We start from the raw sequence: 11,363 nt of genomic DNA, 5'->3' as shown, positions 1-11,363 counted from the left end.
AACTCCTCTCACAAACTCTTCTTACTAACCCTCCTTGATGACTGCCCGAATGCTCCTTCGGACCAACCGTCCATATACATATGTGATACTTACGTGTCATACTACGTGTCACGATATTGTTTATATTTTTAAATGGAAAATAGTTGTTCGCACAAATATGTGCTACCGAACATAGATTCAGTGTTGTCAAAAATTAAATAAACGTATTGGTTATCAATCTCGGCGGGCTGCATATTTGACATGCCTGGTGTAGATGTACGACGTTCTAGTACACTATTATATTATGTGTTTTATGAACCGATGCACTGACTTATGAATGGTGATATACTTTTACAGTATACTACACTCGTTGTCTCTTTACATGCGTTTTTCATTATGCTCTTTAACATCAGCATTTTATTGGACAAACTATTTTCTGGCAAACAAACCAGCTGTACAGTTAAACGGGAAAAGTTTGCCGGATAGAAACTTAGCGAAGTTCTTTTATCGTTTCCACGATTCCGTCGCCGATTCCTGCGAGGCAGTCGATACGGCTGGAAACTCTCCCCTTTTCATATTCGATTGTGGCTGTGCTGTTTGCGAAATATTTGCTTGTACGCGCAGGTATTCCTGCTTTAAGAGGTCTCGGAGCCGAAAATTTCGTCCGGCTCGCGATAATAATATTTACTGATGGTCGAGCAGCTTCGACTTGGAAATATCCTATGAAATGGAACTACGTGTTCTCTCTTCACACCGCTATACAGTCTGAACTGCGGATGTCGTTCAGAATTGAGACAATTGCTGATTATAAAATGCTTTTTAAAACAAATGAATACATGATATGGATAAAGTCGTGGCGAATTTCGAGAGAACTTAGAAATTGACATAATGTACCAAAATAATGTATAGAAATATTTAGTTTTGGTTTCGGTGACGATAGTTTCCTAATACAGAAACGAAATGCACGAGCGAGGTTAGATGCGATAAAAATATTCCTGGTTTATTAAGATCGTGAACGCAATCAAGAGTAGAGAAAAAGGAAATGGTACAGTTTATGTTCTCTTGATGATTCAGCCAACTATCTTGTCCAACTGCGTCGGTGCACCGGTTCAAAAAAGGAACATTCGTCATTCTCAAATATAAACCATTGAAAGTGAATTGATTCGCCGGGTTAGCGATGCCACTCCAGTCGACGGAAACCTGAGAACGCGAAGAACAGCAATTTTCAACCGGCTGTGTTTTTGTCCCGTTCCGCTCGTGCGTTCCGCAAGCCGACAGGAGACGGCGAGAACTTTTTGCTGACCCAGTTTCGTAGAATCGAAGCCGAGGCAGCAAGATGTGCGTGAGATAAGATGGTTGACATACGTGGACGCGTGTACCGGATTCTTCATAAATTTTAGTTGAACGCATTTATCGGGATTTCTTTTCTCTCAGCCCGCGAAGTACAGTACAGTAAGAATTGTCAGGTAAAATAATGTAATTTACTGATCTCGTCAAATAGCCTTGAGAAAATTAATTACTGTTTTATTAATGTTTAATTACTAAACTCTATCAGTTGCAAAATTTATATAAGCTATCTTTTAATGAAATTCTAAACAATTGTAATTATTTTCACTAATTCGCTACGTACTTTGACTTTTACTAGATAGCAATTAAACAAATCAATAAATAACATGATTGTACAGGGTAAGGCACTTGAAACAGGCCACCTAAATAACTTCTATTGGTGACAGGGAAAACTGCATCGGGCCAAAATTATTTCATATCGAGGGGCTGATCATCTGGTGTTACTAGTTCTTTGATAGGTGGAAGCGTCAAGGAGATATGAAGGTCATTCCTTCTTTTTTAAATGGAACGGTATGTTTTTTACTTGCACCCTGATAGAGTATTTCAGACGAATACAACGGCCTATTGGAAAGCTCATTCGAGTTCTGGGTTAAACTGATTGTGATGGAAAATAGTTAACTTTGAGGAAATGGTTAAGCATTTTATGATTGTTGATTTATTTAACTGTAATACACCACTAATACAAGTGTGGTTTCACCCATCACAATTGACTTAATCCAAACCACAAATGACATTCCCAATAGATCGTTGTATTCGTCTTAAAATACCCTATCAGGATGTAAGTAAAAAAAACATATCGTTCCATTTTGAAAAACAGAGATGACCGTCATATTTCCTTGACGTCTCATCTGTCAAAAAACTAATAACACCAAATGATCAGCTCCTCGATACCAAATAATTTTGGCCGGATGCATTTTTTCCTGTCACTAATAGAAGCCAAGTTATTCAGGTGGCCTGCTTTAAATGCGTCACCCTGTATATAATACAAGATTTTACCATTTTAAAGTAGACGATTTTTGTAAACATACACACTTAAAAGCAATAATTAAATCTGTACACAAAAAGCTCCTAATGTTTCCTGATGCATAAACAAGAAATCGACGGAATGAATTGAAATCGTAAATAAAAAGGGAGAGGGAGAGAACAGCGAGCAGAACAATTAGTAAATTGATAATGCAAACTCGCAAACAGGTTTTCATATTATGAACATTCATTTAAAATTATTTTCACTGACGCATTGACTGAAGAACGAAAAATCAGATAAAAAAAAGGTATGTTGGGAATCTCTCATTAGTCAAACGAAATTCCACTGGTAATAACGTTAATATTGGAAACAAACGCTCCGTGCAATAATAAACGAAATAATTATCCTACAGATTTTGGAGTTCGCAAAACGCGAAAAGAGCACGGTCGGTATGATATCGTAAAATTAAGTAGTTTAATTAATTGTCGACGAATCGTGCATATAGTACGACCAGCCCAATTTTCGATAGCTGCCACGCGATAAACAGAACGGTCTGAACATTAATTTAATATGTGCGAAACTAATGTAACATTAATTAAGCGAGGCTGACGTGGCGTTGGGTTTTGTTTCAATTTCATCGCTCCCGATTTACGTTTTAATTTGTGCATCATTCGGAAAATAATCTACGTTTATAAATAGACTGACTTTTATGTGAAATTACATTTTAATAATCATATTTAGAAATTATTGTCGGAATTTAATAATCTATAATTTAAATTATTTGTTGTATTTATATTTTTAGATTATTTCATATTTAAATTCTCTGCAGAGGCATAAAAGTGTACAGTCTTTCTATGGGGAAGGGGAAAAAATATTTGGCAGTCTCCTTTATCAGTTTATTACTTTCATCAATTTTATCAAAGGCCCGAATCAGATGAAAATGTACAATCATCTGAAATATTTANAGACAGATCCAGATATGTATAAATATTACCCAAGATTTATTGAGCCAAATATTTGCTAAAACATGTAACCAAATATTTATATTTGTACGGAAATCCAACACTTTTAATCTTCCCAGGCTGAGAATCCCAGCTGCCTTTTATAAACCAGCAAATCGAGTGAAATTCTATAAGTAGAAAATTTTAGTGAAATTGGTTCTTCTATTAAGTATGTCACCTAACTCCACATTATTGGTGAATTTAGTATTGTTAGTATTAATATTAACGATACGAAATAAAGTTAGCTTTGTTGAATTAACATTTTACTTCACATTTTTATTGGCAAGTGCGATTTAGCATTATTAATATTGACGATACGAAGTAAGAGTAAAGTTAATTTTCTCGAATTCAGTCTGTCCCCTTCATTTGACATTATATTAGTAATCTCATTCAGTAAGATATAAGTAGATCGCGGATCTTTATGAAAAATAAAATACATATTTATAGCATCAACTTAAAAGATGTGTTTGAGATAAACATTTGTTTGATCATTTGAAGATTGAATCACAGTGATCGCAATAAATTATAATCATGGTCGTGATTGAACTTTGTTTACAACTGTGATTTTTTGCCTTCAGTGAATTTGCTCCCTGTGATCATTAAATAAAATCAGGAATCGCTCATAGACAGAAGAGAATAGACCAAACCTTCAATGTACTCTTGTTGGCCCGATAAAAAATAGACAAAACGTGTTTTAGATAGAGGAAATTCTGTCTGTCTCTCTCTTCCTCTCTCACACAGCCGATAAAAAAGGAAACTCTCCGATTCATTTTCTTTCTCTCAATCGCCTAGACTGAATTCTCTCATTTGGGTGCTCGGTCTATTCTTACACGCCTATGGGATCACTAAAAAAAATCTGCGAATTACAAGTGACAGTTCACGCGATCTCTGTAAGTAATACGTAGTAATAGAACTAAAGGCACGAGATTTTAATTGTACAACTGGTTAGATTTGACCAAATCTTTGCCCATGATTCTCCGGTTAATATCGACGGTCCAGTCTTTTCCACTGTGCGATTCGAGTTCCTATTTCGTTCGAAATCACCTCTATTTCCAACGAAATGGCCGCACACTCGCATGTACATCCTCGGAGGATCGTCTAACGCAATTTACCCTTCGGTCCGTAGGACAATTGTCGATCGTCAAAATACTCTCTTGCCCTCTCCCTCTTGAAACTTGTTGTCCTATTTCTACCCTCTGGGATCCGTGTTCAGTCTTTTCCATGCGACGGCTGTAGGTATCGGCGTCATTGCGAACGGTGCTTTATTTAGGTCGAGTGTCAACAACGAAGCGCCCAAGTACGCTTTGTGGACTCCTCAACAAATAGCACCCGCAAGTACAAAAGCGTACGATACGGAGATCAGCGTACACAACTGGTAGACAGAAACATGATAGATCGATTCGAGCTTCATTGGAATTCCCTGCTCGACAATCGTCTCTTTCAGCTTATTTTCCTTGCCTTACTCGCATCGATGAAATTAGCCTGGAGTTAATTGCTGTTCTACGTTCTACTTCCTGCCAGCGATGATTAAAAGTGTACAATTAACATTTTTTCCATCTATACATACATACGTTCACATGATGCTTGCTTGTATGTATAAAGCTAAATGTTCAAATTCCTAGTCACGTCCCAATTTTTACTTAGTGACGTATTTTTCTATAATCTAAACATAATAATAAAGATGACCAATTGTACAGAAGAGAATTCCCTTAATCTCATTTGACTTATTGTTAGTATTTATTTGTAGATAGTTACTATTCGATACTTAATTTTATTAGAAGGAATAATAGTAATTTGAATAAAAAGATAAATGTGTATGTATTTGTCGTTATAATTTAGTTCCTTTTATGCCGATCGGTCGGTTATGTATGATTTTGACTGAGTAGTTTTTTCACTAAATACAGTTCTTTTATATCATTTTAACCCTTATCGGTCGCTAGCTTTTCATAAGTGATTCTCACTAGGCTGTAGTTGGTTTCTTCAGTATTGTAAGAATAACATTTTTGTTATAGACTATACCCATATTTAAGTCATACCAAAAAACGCAAGCATTTCGTCATACAAAACGTTTTTCCAAACTAATCTGACGGATAATTCTTTCTTTGCAATTTGCTCGTTCTAGGAGGATCATCATTATCACTCTCAATTTCAATCCAATCGTCGCCTAAGTTATCAATATTTTCTATTTCTACATCATTTTCTTCGTCACTAGAATAATTTATGGGGATAACTTTTCTTTTCTTATAGTGCAATAAGATCTGACTGCTAGTCTCATCACTAGAATGAACATTTATTTCAGAACAGTTTTCGAAGCTTTCACTACTATCATCACTATTGAAATTTCTACAATTTTCTTTATACATTTTTGGGCTCAATATAATAAAAATTGACTACAACAGGTAGTGATATATCAATTACTCCGTTGCTGATGCTTAACTCACAAGTCAATCGTGCCCGCATTTCACAAAGCGCGAATTTTAAAAGGTTCACACGTTGTCACCTCCCACGTGACGTGCGACCGCAGCGACAATGTACTGTCACGTGAGAGGTGACTTATGACCAGGGGTCTCGGAATTTATCCCACGGCCGGAAAGTGGGGACGACGCGACCATGGTGGGGACCAATAGTTGGTGGGGGTATGCAGTGATTTTCACGGTAGCGTTGCGGAGAGCTTCGCGAACGCACATGAGCACGCATGAGGGGAATAGTAGTGGGGATCGAAATACGGGCGAAAAACAGGGGAAGCGAGCCGTGCGGGATAAATTCCGAGACCCCTGCTTATGACCGGTAAGGGTTAATATTAGATATCAGCGAGTTTAAGTGTAGGATTAAAAGATTGGTTTCATTGTTCATTTTCCCATTTATGTAAAAGATTGTGTATCATGTTAAACAATTTAAAAAGAAAAAACACCGGTTTTCGTTTGATCACCGAAGTTAAGGTGCGTTTGGCATGGGTAGTACTTGGATGGGTGACCGCCTAGGAACTCCGTGTATCGTTGGTTCTTTTTTCGATTTTTATCATTCTAAATCGTCATCTAAATATGAGATGAGCCTCAATTCCTGCTCGCGCCATAATTTCTACTCACATTTCTATACTTTTAACATAATAAAAATATAAAATAAGTACAACAAAAAGTGTTTTTAATATATTTCATCATTATGCATGGTATCATGACATAATATCACTATCATCACAATTGGGTTGTGAAAAATTATTCAAGTACGAAAGTGTCACAAAATTGGTGCTTTTATGGTGTTGTTACGCTTTACATTAAGAATATGCGTTTACAAAATTAAGGATTTCAAATGACGCAAAGACACTTTTAGTGTACAAAAAGGTGCGGACAATGTTTAGGAGTATGTACTTTTTAATAGTGGAACAGTTAGATTGCAATACCTATTTAATTTATAAAAAAATGTGAATAATATCATAATCAGTCGCCAATATTCGGACTCGAAAAAACTGTAACTATCAATCTGTTAATTGAACGTATTAATTTTTTTGGAATTTGTAGAGAAATTAGATCTGTCAGCAACAGATACCTTTTTGAACTTTAAAATTAGAAGTAATAATGAAAAATTTACGGCATTAACATTGTACATAAAAATGGTTACAAATAAAGTTAAAGTAAATAATTATTGGTGACGATTGTTTATTAGCATTCTACACCTTTACATTAATAAAGTAAACACTTGACGATCTTAGTAGAAAACAGAAGACAAACATTCGTCAGTAGAAATAACGACTTTGCACTAATTATAAATATAAAGTGCGGACATTAGGGGTGTGTACTTCAAGCCATCATTTTACAGGAAAAGAATGGCTTGGTTAATTCAGCTGAATGTACATCAAGTTCCATGCCGTGAAAGTACTTTTCGTTATAAATTTAGATTTCAATATTGTTTCTTATGTTCACTTGATAGCGAAATCATGCTTAGTTTTTACTAGCATCCCCGTCGCTCTTGAGTGTTCTCCCGGAGCATCTCAAGCATTATACGGAAACATAGAAAGAATTTCTGCCGCGAATTTTCTTTAAGGATCGTACCGATTTTTACTAAATATTACGATAATGTGAACTATCCTATATGTAGATCAACTAAATGATTATTCTTGATAAATGCAGTTTTTTAAAATTTGATTATACTAATGGCTTCTGTAAGAAAAGTTACGAAAAAAGTGTTAATAGTCTATAGTTATACCTTAATTCGTACACAATATTATTCATATTTTTATTTTTAACAACACAAACATTTAGGATAAAAATGTTTTAACACATTTTCTTCATAAATGTTCTTTACAATTCATTCATACAATGACATTTTAGAAAACGCAATTTTTTTAATAACATATTTAAACAATCATTTGTTTAACAAATACTTTTATAGGTAGATATATCCATGTGTCAATCAAGCATGAACAATGGAAGGGTATATGCATCTGTGCAATAGTTCTTGCATGATTGAATGGTAAACATTCAGATTTTCGCATTTTTATAGTATACGTGTAAAGAAAGGATACTTTCTCTAATTTGAGTTTGCCGCGCTCTGCATAGTACACGCGATCGTTCATCGATTTCCGATAGATAGATAGAGTGAGACAGAGGATTGAGAGTAATAACAATAAACGATATATTACTAGAGTAGACCAAGTTAGTGTAAATACAGAGGTGATAATAAACGTTTGTTTATAGGTAAGGTTGTAAATAGGATAAATAACTGTAAAATAGCGAATAAAATTTCAAACTTTGTTTATAGAGAAACACATTCCAGTTTATTTACACATTTATCAATAATCCTCCATTATTTACATATATACGTTTATGTATGTATATGTATATTAAGATTAGGATGCGTAAGAGGTGAAATATTCCTGTAATAATTTTAACTATATATCTGCAGGTATAGTGCTTTTTTAAATTATATTAGAATTTTTTTCAGTATTATCGACAACAGACTTTAACATCAGTGTTGATATTAATAACACATGTATATAATTAAACGATCGAGCGAGCTTACCTGTAAGTGAAGCTTGATTCTAATTGTACGAGCTGCCTCGTCCGAATAGATCAATATGTAGTAACGTTAGTCACTGTGCGTTTATGTCACAGGATTTTAAAGCACTCTTCTTTTTTCCCTTCCTTGTAGATTCAAGATTTAGTTCGTTCGCTAATCGTCTGAGTCGCTGCTTCGGCGGCGCTCTCGTCTCGTGGCCGCCGTACGGCTTTTGTCATTAATTTTAAAGCTTCCTAAAAAATTTGCGGTATCTACTTCGGGCTGGGAGATGCAACCTTCCTGTTAGAGCAGGGCAGGATTTGATCTATTCGGACGAGGCAGCTCGTACAATTAGGATCGAGCTTCACTTACAGGTAAGCTCGCTCGATCGTTTAATTGTACTTCTCTGCCTCGTTCTTTACATCAATATGTAGATTTTTAAAGGCGACCGCAATTTTTTCCCCAAATAATCGCTCCAACTTGTATTCATTAAACTTATTATTATTATTCTTTGAGCTATGACAGAAATGTTAAGTTTTATTATAATATCTTATTTGTTCAATATAATATACTGTTTGTTATAATATAACATATTCAATCTAGTAATATGTAGATGTATATATATTAATATAGATAATATATTATTTATTATAATATTTGGCCTGTTAAGTGTCTCTAATTATCGACGATGGAAATAGCGCTTTTCCTGTGAGTGGTCTGTTGTAGAATCTAGCGAATACTGACGTTTTCTCTGAGCACCCCGCTGTTCGTCTGATCGTTTCAATATTCGCACCGTTGCGGGCTACGGCGGAGGTTGACGCGTGGCGCGTGCAATGCGCGGTGAAAACCGACGTATCTATTCCGCTTTTGCCAAGCGTATTCTTTATCCATCGACTGATAGATTGAGTCGTTGCTGCGTGGTACGGTCTCTTGTGTGTGATGAGTAGTTTTTCTTCGTCTTCCGGACGAAGTTCCGCTGTTCTTCTAATGTACGCCTGAAGGGTTTTTGCCGGACATATGTTCTCATTATTCCGAAAGAAAGGAATCTCAAGAACAGTTAGTTCTTTCGCGTGTTTTGACGTCTTTAACCTGTCCGTAATCTTTATATGAATGATGTTTTCCGACTCTATTATGTTGCCTAGGCTTATTTTCGATAGTGTCTGGACTCTTTGTGCCGTTACCAGCGCTAGCAGCGTGACTAGCTTTTCGGTTAGACCTTCCAACGAAAGATTTTCGTTTTGGTCTTGACAAGCCAGATAATCTACGACTATACTAGTGTTCCACGTGTGTGAATACTTTGCGGTTCTCGGTCTTATATTCGCGACACCTTTGAAAAACCGGCAGATTTCCAGATCTGTCCCTAACGGCGTTGACGATATCAGCGAGATTGCTGTTCTGTAGCCATTTATGGTACTAAACGACTTCACCATGTTGAGTTGTATAGTGAAGAAATCTATAATTTCCGCAGCGTAGGCGTCATATACTGGCAGATTTTTCTCGTGACAATAATTCCACCATAACCGGATTGGCTTCGTATATTGTTTGAGGGTTCCTTCAGTTATCGACGCTATCATCACCTCCGCTGCCTCTGTCGATATTCCTTTTCTTCTGTAATAGTCCCTGATAATCGCGCTGCAGCCAGGGTAAGTTTTTGGCTCAGCGGATGCGTTTTGCTAAAATTGGATACAAGCATATTAGGTTCTGGACCGATAAGTTTCAATGGTGTTTTTGCCATGGCCTTGAACTGTGGGAACCATGGTTGTGTCGGCCAGTGAGGAACGACCACAATTCCATCAGCTTTGTCTGTCTCTATTTTCCGCAAGACCTTGAGAATCATGGAGAAAAGTGGAAACGCGTAGAAAAAGTATTTCTTCCATGAGATAGTGAAAGCGTCTACTGCAAAACATTCTGGGTCTGTCCGCCACGAGATGAATTTTTTGCATTTTGTCTTTGCGTGAGATGCAAACAGGTCTATGTCAGGTGTGCCGAAACTGTTCGTGATTTCAGTGTATGCCCAATCCGCCAGCTCCCATTCCGTTTCTGGGGGTAGCGCGCGCGATTCGGCATCGGCCCCAAAATTATCTTTGGTATTTATATACGACGCGTACAAATGTATTTTCCTAGCTTCGCTCCACTCCCATATCTCACGTGCGATCCTGCTAAGGTGCGGAAACCGTATGCCCCCCATCCTATTGATATAGGACACGGCTGTAGTGTTATCAATGCGAAGAAGGATTTCGCAATTCCTTTCTAATTTTGCAAAACATTTAAGTCCATTCAAGGCTGCTCTAAGTTCGAGTAAGTTGATATGTTCCTTTCTGTCTTCCTCGGTCCACCAGCCGTGAGTTCTTTCTCTCCCGCAGACTGTGCCCCAGCCTGTTAATGACGCGTCCGTAAATATTTCCAATTTGTACACATTTTCTCTTATTAGATTTGTGGTTGTATGTACATGTTTCATCCAGCATTTTAAGTCTATCTTAAACTCCCTTGAGATACTCATGTGTCCGTCAAAATTATCGTTATTACCTCTAAGAGCTAAAAATTTTTCGCGTTCTTGACTCTTTCTGTGTACCCCACCGTAATCTACTCCCGGCCAAGCTGCAACAAGGGTGCCTATGACGTGGGCCACATGTCTTATACGGGAAGTTTTTTGCTCATACAACTTTGAAACTTTCTCGTATATGCTTTCTTTCTTTTTGTTAGTTAAGGAGATGGTGAACCGTTTACTGTCCAGTACGAACCCCAGAAATTCACATCTCTGACGGTTTCATGTTGCTTTTTTCATGATTTCTTAAGAATCCAAGGGATTCAATGATATTTTTCGTTGCTAACATGTTTTCTTCGCAATCTTTCTTTGTTCTTCCAATTAGCAAGAAATCATCTAGGTAAAAAATCGATATGAAGCCTCGTGACCTTAGGAATTGCGCGACCGGCTTTAAGAGTTTGGTGAACAACCAGGGAGCCGGGGATAAACCGAAAGGAACCACATTAAATTCGTACAGTTTTCCATCAAAAGAGAATCTCAAAACTTTTCTATATTGTTCATGTATTGGTATGAGGAAATATGCATCATTGAGGTC

The sequence above is a fragment of the Ceratina calcarata genome, unplaced genomic scaffold (assembly GCF_001652005.2).
Source record: "Ceratina calcarata isolate Rehan_Ccalc_2016 unplaced genomic scaffold, ASM165200v1 scaffold191.2, whole genome shotgun sequence".
Taxonomy (NCBI): domain Eukaryota; kingdom Metazoa; phylum Arthropoda; class Insecta; order Hymenoptera; family Apidae; genus Ceratina; species Ceratina calcarata.
The sequence above is the reverse complement of the archived record's forward strand: the minus strand, read 5'-3'. Positions refer to the sequence as shown.